The following is a 13,166-nucleotide window of genomic DNA, read 5'->3' as shown; positions in this document are numbered from 1 at the left end:
AAAAAAACAAAAAGACAAAAAAAAAAAAAAGTGTAAAAAACTGAGGGGAATATCTGCAAGCATAATATCCTACATCCTGAATATAATGAAGGGTGGGTGGCACGAATAGAAATTCACAAAAGAAGAAACACAAATAGTTATAGGAAACAAATGATTGATTCACATATGGATAGCCAAATATAAGAAAATGAACAAAAAGAAGGGAAGGGAAACTAGGTTGGGCACAGTGGCTCACATCTGTAATTCCAGCACTCTGGGAGGCTGAAGCAGGTGGATCACTTGAGGCCAGAAGTTTGAGACCAGCCTGGCCAACATGGCAACACCTCGTTTCTACTTAAAATACAAAAAATTAGCAGGGTGTGGTAGTGTGCGCCTGTAATCCCAGCCACTTGGGAGGCTGATGTATGAGAATTGCTTGAACCTAGGAGGCAGAGGCTGCATGAGCTGATATCGTGCCTGGGTGACAAAGTGAGACTCTGTCTCAAACAAACAAAAAAGAATACTTTTTTCTACCATCAAATTGGCAAAGATTAATAATAACATGACACTCAAGTAAATGTAGGAAATATGAGGATTATTGAGTATTGGGGTAAGACTGGGCATGGTGGCTCAGGCCTGTAATCCCAGCACTTTGGGAGGTCAAGGCAGGTGGATCACTTGGGGTCAGGAATTTGAGACCAGCCTGGCCAACATGACAAAACCCCATCTCTACCAAAAATACAAAAATTAGCCAGGCATGGTGGTGCACACCTGTAATCCCAGTTAGGTGGCAGAAGAATTGCTTGGACTCAGGAGGCAGGGGGTGCAGGGAGCTGAGATCACTGCACTCCAGCCTGGGCTGCAGAGTGAGACTCTGTCTCAAAAAAAAAAAAAAATCTATCTATCTATCTATATCTATGTATATAGAGAGATACAGATAAGTAGGTAGACAATGAGAAAAATAAAGTAAGTGATAAACCTTTCATTGGATAAATTGCAAATATATCAAGCTCTTAATGTAAAAAAACGAAACTACAGGAGCACTGGAAGAAACTGTAGAAAGCATGTGAAGTCATGCTGGAAGAATCCCTAAGTATGATACAAAACCCATAAGTCATAAAAGGTTAAGAAATTTGACCGCATGAAAACAGAAAATATTTCCACGCCAAAAACCAATAAAAGCAGTATCGAGAGGCAAACACTGAACTGAAAAAAAAATATTTGCAATTCGCATTACAGGCAAAGAGCTAATTTCTTTGCTTTATCAAGATTTCCCACGACAACCAATAAATCAGTGGGAAGATAAGCAATGATGCGGCCAGTTCTCACAGGAAATATAAATGGCTCTTAAATATGTGAAAAAATGCTCAACCTCATATAATCAATAAAATGCAAATTAAAACTGTACAGAGATATCATTTTTTACCTATCAGGAAAAAAACAATCGATAGACACAGAGCTGGCCAAGGAGGGAGACAATGGGCATCTCACTATGCTGTTAGTGGGAGTGTACACTGGTTTCGTAATTATGGGGAGGGCAATTGAACAATATATGCCAAAAGTCTATATGTATATACAACTTATATACATATAAAATATCCACCAACCCAGCAATTTCTCTTCTAGGAATTAAACCTACAGATACAATCATTTATCCAACAGCTATATATGAAAAATGACATACATGCAAGGGTTTTGTTTTTTTTTTTTTTTTAGATGAAGTCTTGCTCTTATTCAACCAGGCTGGAATGCAGTAGTATGATCTCAGCTCACTGCAACCTCTGCCTCCTGGATTCAAGCGATCCTACTGCCTCAGTCTCCCAAGTAGCTGGGATTACAGGCGCCTACCACCACACCCAGTTTAGGTTTGTATTTTTAGTAGAGATGGGGTTTCACCGTGTTGGCCAGGCTGGTCTAGAACTCCTGACCTCAGGTGATCCACCTGCCTCAGTCTCCCGAGTGCTGGGATGACAGGCGTGAGCCACCACGCCCAGCCCTGTGCAAAGTTTCTCATCATAGATTGTTTGAAATAGCAAACGACAGGAAACAAACGTTGATCTACAGGACATTGGTTACGTAAATTATGATACATACATTTAATAAGAATGCCATGTAGCCATAATAAAGAATGAGGGCACTCTTTTTTTTTTTTTTTTGAGATAGAGTTTCGTTCTTTCGCCCAGGATGAAGTACAGTGGCACAATCTCAGCTCACTAAAACCTCCACCCTCCAGGTGTAAGCGATTCTCCTGCCTCAGCCTCCCAGGTAGCTGGGATTACAGGGGCATATCCCACCACGCCCAGCCAATTTTTTTATTTTCAGTAGAGACAGGGTTTCACCATGTTGGCCAGGATGGTCTTGATCTCTTGACCTCGTGATCTGCCCACCTCAGCCTCCCAAAGTGCTGGGATTACATGCGTGAGCCACTGTGCCTGGCCCGGATGCTCTTTATGTACTAAAATTGAATGATCTGTAAACTATTACTGTGAAGTGGACAAAGCATGGTGCTGAGCAGTACGTACAGAATGTTATCATTGATGTAAAAGCACGGTGTGTGTGCAAGAGTGGAAGACTGCATTTCTTTACACATGCCTGGAATGTGCTCTGGAAATATATTCAACAGTGTTAGCTTATGTGAACGGAGAATAACCTGGTCAGGGGACAGGAGAAGCAGACTACACTGTAAACCTTTGCACTTTTAAAATCTCTATGAACAGATTCTCTATTCAAAAATAAATAGATATAATAATAAAAGTGTAATAATAACAACCAGTATTGCTTGCTTGGGAGATGGAGAAATGAATATTCCCATACACTGCCAGAAGAGATGTTAGCTAGTTCCTTCCTGGAGAACAATTCAGCATCAAGTACCAAAGGCCTTATAAAATACATTCCTGCCCAGCAATTACCCTTCTAGGAATTTATCCTAAGCGAACAATCAGATATATACAAATATTTACATACAAAGATGCTCATTGCAGTGTTATGATCCCAAACAATTTGCCAACATCAGGAGATGTTAAATCAAGCAGTTTTTTTTCTCTGTAATGGAACACTAAGCAGCCGTAAAACATCATGTTCCAGTGGAAAATTTAATAACATGAGAAAATGGGCACAATAAATTGTCGAGGGAAAAAAGCAGGTTACCAAACAATAAGTGCTACATTATCCCAATTTCGCAAAAGAAAAAACGTATTTTCGGAGGAAAAAGTGGCTGGATGGATGTAAGCAAAAATGTTAACAGTGCCTATCACTGGTTATGAGATTTTTTTCTCTTTATGCTTCTCTGTATTTTCCAAAGTAAACATATATTACTTTTACAATCAGATAAAAACAACAGATATTTTTTAAAAGCAAGAAAATAGCAGCTTTCTAGAAAATTGCAGAGTACCATAATCACCCACACACTGGCCTCATGAAATAGGAAGGCTCATCTCCCTCCACATCCAGAGCAAACCTACATTTTTTATTTGGCTTCACTTTTTATTTTCCCTGTTTTCCTTGAAGAACCTCCCATGTGATCACATTTATGATGCATATACATAAAGTTGAAGAGATTGGCTCTGAAAAAAGAACTATTAAGCCATTTATCAGTGGATCATTACACCTAATGGACTTTAATCCCTTAGCAATCACTAAAGCTTACATTATTTAGCTACTTTATTATAACACTACAAAGCAGGGATTTTATCAGCTGTAGAAGCTGCTGTTGTAGGTGTGATGGTTTTTGGAAAATTAATCCCAAATTTCAAGCACGTTCAAGCATAAATCTGTTAAAAGATTCAGAGTAGGGTGTACACCCTTCAAATTAAAAAAAAAATGTTTTTAACAGAGACAGGGCTTCACTGTGTTGCCTAGGCTGGTCTTGAACTCCTGGGCTCAGGCAATCCTACTGCCTCCATCTCCCAAAGTGCTGGAAGTACACATGTGAGCCAGTGCTCAGCCTACCTGTCAAATGTAAAGTTAGTCTTTTAATATCCAAGGTCACAGAACTGGTGCAAAAGATTGATACATTCCTGCTTTAAGCCTATATAAATCTCTTAAAAGCTATGGAAGGAAGTTTCTCAGGGAATCCTGTTCTGGTTGACTATGAAAGCAGGACAGTAAGAGTAATATATATATATTATTTTATAGATGGAGTCTTGCTATGTTGCCCAGGCTGGTCTTAAACTCCTGGGGTCAAGAAATCCTCTTGCCTCAGCCTCCCAAAGGGCTGGGATTACAAGTGTGAGCCACTGTGCCCAGCCAAGAGTAATGGATGACTGAATCTATCAGGCTAACAGTCTCATTAGGCATTCAGACAAAAATGGCATACAGTTCAACAAGAGCTGACAGACACAGGCGAGGCAGGCAAGGCAGCTCACTGCTACGAGATAGCTGAAGAAATATGGAAGCAGAAGTTTCTTGAAGAAATTAAAAAAAAAAAAAAATATATATATATATAGAGAGAGAGAGAGAGAGAGAGAGAGGCAGGATCTCACTCTATTACCCAGGCTAGTGCAGTTGGCATGATCACAACTCACTGAAGTCTGGAACTCCTGGGTTCAGTGATCCTCCTGAGTAGCTGGGACTGATATGGGAGGGGGGCAGGGAAGTGCTGCATAGAGAAAGGTGGGTCCCTGGCTAAGGCTTCACCCTTGGGCCCTTGCCCACGGACCTAGGTGAGGACAGGCACTCCCGCCTTTGCGCCCAAATTTTGCATTTTCTAAGACTACCCTGGCCTGCCACGCCCCCAGCCTGGGCCTATAAAAACCCAATACCCTAGCAGGCAGACAGGCAAGCAGCTGGATGCTGTTAGCAGCACGCCAGTGGAAGAGCAGCCGACAGGCACTAGCAGGCCTTTGACCGGTGGGCAGAACGACACGGAGTTTGGCCAGAGCAGGTGGAGAGGAGTGGGCCTCAGAGTGGCTGACTCCAGGGAAAAGCCATCTCCCTTTGGCTCACCAACCTGCTGAGAGCTACTTCTACTCAATAAAACGTTCACTCATTCTGCAAGCCCATGTGTGATCCGATTCTTCTGGTACACCAACGCAAGAACCCGGGATACAGAAAGCCCTCTGTCCTTGCGACAAGGTAGAGGGTCTCTTTGAGCTGGTTAACACAAGCCGCCTACAGATGGCAAACTAAAAGAGCATCCCATAACACACACCCACTGGGGCTTCAGCTGGGAACGCTCATCTCCGGACACTGCCATGGGGTCGGAGCCCCACAGCCTGTCCGTCTGTCTGCGCCCCTAGAGATTTGAGCATCGGGGCACTGAAGAGGCGAACCACACCTCACCGCACACCCTGTGAGAGGGCCAAGGGAGACTTTCTCATCTCAGGACCACAGATGCACACCACCACCAGTCAGGCTAATGTAAAACAATTTCTTTGCGGGCTGGGCATGGTGGCTTAAGCCTATAATCCCAGCACTTTGGGAGACCAAGGCAGATGGCTCACCTGAGGTCAGGAGTTTGCAAGCAGCCTGTCTAACATGGTGAAACCCCATTTCTACTAAAAATAAAAATAATTAGCTGGGAGTAGGCCAGGCACGGCGGCTCATGCCTGTAATCCCAGCACTTTGGGAAGCTGAGGCGGGTGGATCACAAGGTTAGGAGTTCAACACCAGCCTGACCAACATGGTGAAACCCCATCTCTATTACCAAAAAAAAAAAAAAAAAAAAAAAAAATTAGCCAGGAGTGGTGGCATGAGCCTCTAGTCCCAGCGACTCAGGAAGCTGAGGCAAGAGAATCATTTGAACCTGGGAAGCAGAGGTTATAGTGAGCCCAGATTGCACCATTACACTCAGCTTGGGAAAGAGTGGAAAAAAAAAAATTTTATGTGGAGAAGAGGTCTCCCTATATCGTCCAGGCTGGTCTTAAACCCCTGGCCTCAAGTGATCCTCCTGACTCGGCCTCCCAAAGTGCTGGGATTACAGGTGTGAACCACTGTGCTGGGCCTATAAACTACCTTTTGTGTTAGACTCTAACCACAGCAGAATTCTGCCAGGTTTTTCTTTCTTTCTTTCTTTCTTTCTTTCTTTCTTTCTTTCTTTCTTTCTTTCTTTATTTTTTAAGATTGGGTTTCACCATTATGGCCAGGCTTGTCTTGAACTCCTGACCTCAGGTGATCCACCCACCTCAGCCTCCCAAAGTGCTAGGATTACAGGCGTGAGCCACTTTGCCCAGCCCAGGTTTCTTTTTCAAATCCATTCAATAAATTATAGACATTCAATAAAAACAAAACACTGGCTGTTAGCAATACAGCTCTATGTCCTGAAGAAATATGCATTGTTAAATTGCTGAGCTGGGCCAGGAATGGTGGCTTATGCCTGTAATCCCAGCACTTTGGGAGGCTGAGGTGGGCGAATCACCTGAAGTCAAGACCAGCCTGGCCAACATGGTGAAACCCTGTCTCTACTAAAAATACAAAAATTAGCTGGGCGTGGTGGCGCACACCTGCAATCCTAGCTACTCAGAAGACTGAGGCGGGAGGATTGCCTGAACCCGGGAGGCGGAGAATGCAGTGAGCTAAGATCGCGCCACTGCACTCCAGCCTGGTGACAAGGCGAGACTGTGACTCAAAGAAAAATAAATAAATTGCTGAGCTGGGAGCATTTTACCTTAGAGTACAGCACTGCAGCTACTGTGTAATCTTTCTCCTGAAATTTTTTGTTTCCTTCTTCTCTGTAGAAAAGGGGAGCGCCAGAGTCCTTTCCCACGAAGTAACCTTTAGAAAGTCTTTTTAGAAATATCTCATCCTCAGGTCTGCATGAAGAAAGAAAACAAAATAAGCAGAAATTTGTTATTTCAAGGAAAGCTCCAAACCATTGCCCTTGGAACAAGAAAGTGGGCCAGTGAAAAACTGAAATTGAACCAATTTCAATTTCACACACATGAGGATATACATACTGTGTAATGCGATTAGAGGAAACAGATCTCATAGTCTCAGAGACATAGGGACCAGAATTTTTTTTTATTTTTTCTGAGACAGGGTCTCAATCTGTCGCCCACAGGCTGGAGTGCAGTGGTGCCATCTGAGCTCACTGCAGTCTCGACTTCCCAAGCTCAGATGATTCTCCCAGATGACTCACTAATTGGGAGGATGCATGACAGTAGGCCTAGCTAATTTTTGTACTTTTTGTAGAGGTGGGGTTTTGCCATGTTGCTCAGGCTGGTCTTGAACGCCTGTGCTCAAATGATTGGCAGAATTTTTTTTTTTTTTTGAGATGGAGTCTCGCTGTGTCACCCAGGCTGGAGTGCAGCGTTGTGATCTCGGCTCACTGTGACCTCCGGCTCCCCAGTTCAAGTGATTTTCCTGCCTAAGCCTCCTGAGAAGGTGGGATTACAGGCATCCATCACCATACCCAGCTAAATTTTTGTATTTTTAGTAGAGAAAGGGTTTCGCCATGTTGGCCAGGCTGGTCTCAAACTCCTGACCTCAAATGGTCCCACCTGCCTCAGCCTCCCAAAGAGCTGGGAATACAGGTGTGAGCCACCGCGCCTGGCCAGAATTTCTATTTAGAGGACTTAATGCTAATTTATTATTCTTTATCTCATAATTATTGGACAATGAACTATCCCTAAGATCATACATCATAAAAATCTTTGTTGTTTTTTTGAGACAGAGTTTCACTCTGTGACCCAGGCTGGAGTGCAGTGGCGTGATCTCAGCTCACTGTAACCTCTGCCTCCCTGGTGCAAGTGATTCTCCTGCCTCAGCCTCCCGAGTAGCTGGGATTACAGACATGCACCACCACAACCTGGCTAATTTTTGTACTTTCAGTATAGATGAGGTTTCACCATTTTGGCCAGGCTGGCCTTGAACTCCTGACCTCAAGTGAACTACCTGCCTGGGCCTCCCAAAGTGCTGGGTTTACAGGCAGAAGCTACTGCACCCAGCCAGGATCTTGAGTCTGGAGAATGAGGTTAATATATGGTGTCTTTTGAACCAAGGAGTATTCTCCACTTCAATTGCTGAAAATACTTGAGTGGCTGACAGAACAGAAGAAGAGAGATAATGAGAATGAATCATAAGGTAAATGTAGTAAAATATTAACACTTGCAAAGTTTGGAAGAATTCAAAATTCAGCAGTTCTGTGTACTTTTTTTTTTATGGGGGGGGGGAGACAGAGTCTCCCCAGGTTGGAATGCAGTGGCACAATCTCGGCTCACTGCAAACTCTGCCTCCTGGGTTCAAGCGATTCTTGTGCCTCAACCTCCCAAGTAGCTAGGATTACAGGTTTGAGTCAACACGTCTGGCTAATTTTTTGTATTTTAATAGAGATGGGGTCTCACTGTGTTGCCCAGGCTGGTCTCAAACTCCTGAGCTCAGGCAATCTGCCCACCTCACCCTCCCAAAGTGCTAGGATCACAGGTGTGAGCCACTGTGCCCAGCCTCTTCGTACTACTTTTCCAAGTCTGAAATTATTTCAAACTGAAAAGTTTAAAAATATAAATGTTCTACATAATAAAATGAAGTTGACCTCATATATAGAGACATACACACATACTGGCAAAAGAGAATGTACCTTTTTCCCAATATAAATAAATAATACAGAATAACCTATTCTCTGACTATATGCGTAAAGCAAAATCTGAATAACAAAAGTGGAAACAAATGACACGGAAACTAAAAATTCTCCTAAGCAACTGTTGAATCAAAGAAGAAATCACAGCAATGCAGAATGGCCAGGTGCAGTGGCTCACACCTACAATCCCGGCACTTTCGGAGGCTGAAGAGAGAGGACTGCCTGAGCTCAGGAGCTTCACACTAGCCTGGGCAACATGATAAGACCCTGCCTCTACAAAAAATACAAAAATTAGCTGGGTGTGGTGGCATATGCCTGTAGTCCCAGCTACTTGGGAGGCTGAGTTGGGAGGATCGCTTGAGCCCAGGAGGTTGAGGCTGCAGTGAGCCATGATGGCACCACTGTATTCAAGCCTGGGCGACAGAGCGAGACCCTGTCTCAAAAAAACAAAACAAAACAAGAACGAAGAGCCCTGGAGAATGTTTATAAATATTTTTTAAATTTTTGTTTACAAAGAATCACAATAAGAAATACCTTTTACATTGTGACTGAGTATGATGCTTTTGTGTTTGAATATATTAAAATTTTATAAAACATTATTTATCTTTGCTACGAGGTAAAACAAAGTTAGTATCAAATATGATTTTATTAATATTTAAATACAACATAGAAAAATCACAAATAGGGCAGGGCGCTATGGCTCATACCTATAATGCCAGCCCTTTGGGAGGCCGAGGTGGGCAGATCACCTGGCCCAGGAGATCAAGACCAGCCTGGGCAACATAGTGGAACCCATCTCTACAAAAAATACAAAAATCATCTGGGCATGGTAGCAGACACTTGTAGTCTCAGCTACTTGGGAGGCTGAGGCATAAGAATTGCTTGTGCCTGGAAGGCAGAGGTTGCAATGAGCCGAGATCGCGCCACCACACTCCAGCCTGGGTCAAATAATACAAGAGAAAAATTAGGAGATTTTATTTAATTCAAGAGGTGTGCTTACTTGTTCTACACTTACTCCAATCCAGAAAATTTGAAGGCAATCCCCTATGCCTATCTGGTACACCATAGAGCTTGCTCTTTTTTCTATTTTTGTTTTAAATTATGTTAAATCTAAAAATCCTAGTTCAAGCAAAAGGTTTGTGGTAAACAGTAATAACAGCAAAATTCTTCTTGCCTAACAATAGATGCGCATTAACTCTCACCCAAAATGATGATGAACTCAGTGTTTTTTAGTTGTACTTCAGTGTAATTAGGAGCTAAGCTGCAACAATTCATTCTTTTCTCCAGGTACCAGGTTAACTCAGTAACTGACTTACGACTTTTCAAAAGCAAATGGATGTCTGCTTTTCTTTTTTGTTGAGACAGGGTCTCACTCTGTCACCTAGGCTGGAATACAGTGGCTCCATCACAGTTCAGTGAATCCTTAACCTTCTGGGCTCAAGCGATCCTCCTGCCTCAGCCTCGTCAGTAGTGATGACCACAGGTATGCACCACCATGTCTGCCTTTTTGAATTTTTTTTTTTAAGCAATGGGGTTGCTTTGTTACCCAGGCTGGTCTTGAACTCCTGGGCTCAGGTGATCCTCCTAAGGGGCTGGGATTACAGGTGAGTCACAGTGCCCAGCCTACTGTCTTGATTTTTCAGTAGAGATGAAGTCTCAATATGTTGCCCAGGGTGGTCTCAAACTCCTGAGCTCAAGTGATCCTCCTGCCTTGGCTTCCCAAAGTGTTAGGATTTCAGGGGTGTTTCACTGCATCCAGCTGATTCTTTTTTCTTTAATTTCTTCTGGAATATTGTGATACAAAATTGAGGCTGAGTGGGGAAGATGGCTTGAGCCCAGGAGGCCAGGGCTGCAGTGAGCTATGACAGTGCAACAGCACTCCTGCGTGGGCAGCACAGCAAGACCCTGCCTCAAAAACAATAATAATAATTCGGTAGTAAGACGGAACAAGCAATCTTTCTAATTTTTTCTTTTTTGAGATGGAATCCCGCTCTGCCACCAGGCTGGAGCAGAGTGGTACAATCTTGGCTCACTGCAACCTCCAACTCCCTGGTTCAAGCTATTCTCCTGCCTCAGCCTCCCAAGTAGCTGGGACTACAAGGGTGCGCCACCACACCCAGCTAATTTTTGTATTCTTAGTAGAGATGGGGTTTCACCATGTTGGCCAGGATGGTGTTGATCTCCTGACCTCATGATCCAGCCATCTTGGTCTCCCAAAGTGCTGGGATTACAGGCGTGAGCCACCACGCCTGGCCCTAATTTTTTTTTCCCTCACAGTTCTGCTAGAGAGCCTAATTTTTAAAATTGTAGTACAATATGCATAATATAAAATGTATTTAAACCATTTTCTCCACTCCCACACCCAATCTATTTAAACCAATTTTTAAGTGTACAGCTCAGTAGCATTAAGTACATTCATATTGCACAACCGTCACCACTGTTCATTTCCAGAACTTTTTCATCATCCCAAGCTGAAACTCCACCCTTCAAATAACTCCTCATTCCTCCCTCTCCACATTCCCTGGTAACCTGTATTCTGCTTTCTGCCTCTGTGAATTTACTTATTCTAGGTACTTCATGTAAGCGTAATCATACGTTATTTTTCCTTTTGTGTCTAACTTATTTCACTTAGCAAAAAGTTTTCAAGGTACATTATGTTGTAGTATAAACCAGAATTTCACTCCTGTAAAAAAATTTTTTTTTTCTTTTTCAGTGATAAAGCTTATAAAAATTTTTTTTAAAGAGATGGAGTCTCCCTCTGTTGCCCAGGCTAGAGGGCAGTAGCTAATCTGCACTCTAGCACGGGCAACAGGCACAATCTAGCTACAGGTACAATCACTGCACACTATGGCCTTTTTGTAGAGATAGGGTCTCAATACGATGCCCAGGCTGGTCTTGAACTCCTGGCCTCAAGAGATCCTCCTCTGCCTTGGCCTCCTAAAGTGCTAGGATTTCAGGCATGAGCCACCACACCTGGCCTCTCACTTTTTACAGATGTATGAAATTTGGCAGGGTTCAGTGGCTCACACCTGCAATCCCAGTACTTTGGGAGGCTGAGGTAGAAGGATCACTTGAGGTCAGGAGTTCAAGACCAGCCTGACCAACATGACAAAACCCCATCTCTACTAAAAACACAAAATTAGTCGGGTGTGGTGGCTCATGCCTATAATCCCAGCTACTTGGGAGGATGAGGCAGGAGAATCACTTGAACCCAGGAGGCGGAGGTTGCAGTGAGTGACAAGAGCGAAACTCCATCTCAAAAAAGGAAAAAAATTCCACTGTAGGTATACCTCACAATCTGTTACCCATTCATCTGCTGATGAGCATTCAGGATGCTTCCACTTGTGGCGATTGTGAAGAATGCTGTGAGCACTGGAGCACGAATATTTGCTCAAGTCCCACTTCTTTTTTGTAGAGACAGGGTCTTGCTACATTGCCTATGCTGGTCTGGAACTCCTGGCCTCAAGAAATCCTCCTGCCTTGGCCTCCCAAAGTGCTGGGATTCCAGGTGTGAGTCACTGCACCTGGCCCTATTTTCGATTCTTCTGAATATAAATCTAGAGGTGGGATTGTTGGCTCCTACGGTAATACTTTGTGGCATTTTTTAATTAACGGCCACGCTCACTTTCTGCAGTGGCTGCACCATCTTACATTCCTACCTGCAATGTCTAAGAGTTCCAATTTCCCTGCAGCCTCCTCAGCACTTGTTTTATTTTTAATAACAGCCACCCTAGTGGGTGTGAAGGGCTGTCTCACTGTGGTTTTGGTGTGTGTTTCTCTGATTATTCATGATGCTGAACATCTTTTCATGTATTTATTGGCTATCTGTATACCTTCTTTGGAGAAATGATGATTCAAGTCCTTTGCCTATTTTTTGATCAGGTTTTTTGTTATTGAGTTGTAGGAGTTCTTTATATATTCTAGATATTAATTTCTTATCTGATACATGATTTGCAAATAACCCCATTCTGTGGGTTATCTCTTTACTCTCTTGACAGTGTCCTTTGGGGCACACAAAAATTTTTTTTAATCTTTTTTTTTTCTCCTTTTTCTTTTTCCTGGACTGCTCAGCAGGAAAAATTTCTTTTTTTTTTAGACAGAGTCTCACTCTGTTGCCCAGGCTGGAGTGCAGTTTCTCAGCCTCTGTAACCTCCACCTTCTGGGGTTCAATTGATTCCCCTGCCTCAGTCTCCCGAGTAGCTGAGATTACAAGCATGCACCATCACATCCGGCTAATTTTTATATTTTTAGTAGAGACGGGGTTTCACCATGTCGTCTAGGCTGGTCTTGAACTCCTGGCCTCAATTGATCTGCCCACCATGGTCTCCCAAAGTCCTGGCATTACAGGGTGAGCCACTGCGCCTGGCCTAAAACTTACTTATTTTGAGACGGAGTCTCACTCTGTCGCCAGGCTGGAGTGCAGTGCGCAATCTCAGCTCACCGCCACCTCCGCCCACTGCAACTTCCATCTACTGGGTTGTAACAATTCTCCTGCCTCAGCCTCCTGAGTATCTGGGACTACAGGTGCACACCAGCACACCCATTTAATTTTTATACTTTTTAGTAGAGACGGGGATTCACCATGTTTCCCAGGATGGTCTCGATCTCTTGACCTCGTGATCCACCTGCCTTGGCCTGGGCTGGGATTACAGGAGTGAGCCACCTAGCCCAGCCT

The 13,166-nt window shown here is 43.4% G+C and overlaps 1 protein-coding gene across 1 annotated transcript in view; it reads right to left on the bottom strand.

Moving 5' to 3' along the window:
- The window catches only part of SMYD4 (SET and MYND domain containing 4), a 29,027-nt gene extending 22,363 nt beyond the window's left edge, over positions 1–6,664 (bottom strand). The window contains exon 1 of the mRNA XM_017541649.2: positions 6,584–6,664. The gene's annotated coding sequence lies outside the window, so the exon portion shown is untranslated. The remainder of the gene's footprint in view (positions 1–6,583) is intronic.
- Between the last annotated feature and the right edge of the window lie 6,502 nt (positions 6,665–13,166).

Source organism: Cebus imitator, unplaced genomic scaffold (genome assembly GCF_001604975.1).
Source record: "Cebus imitator isolate Cc_AM_T3 unplaced genomic scaffold, Cebus_imitator-1.0 Scaffold136, whole genome shotgun sequence".
Classification (NCBI taxonomy): Eukaryota; Metazoa; Chordata; class Mammalia; order Primates; family Cebidae; genus Cebus; species Cebus imitator.
Note: the sequence above shows the minus strand (reverse complement) of the source record. Positions and strands in the feature narration are given on the sequence as shown.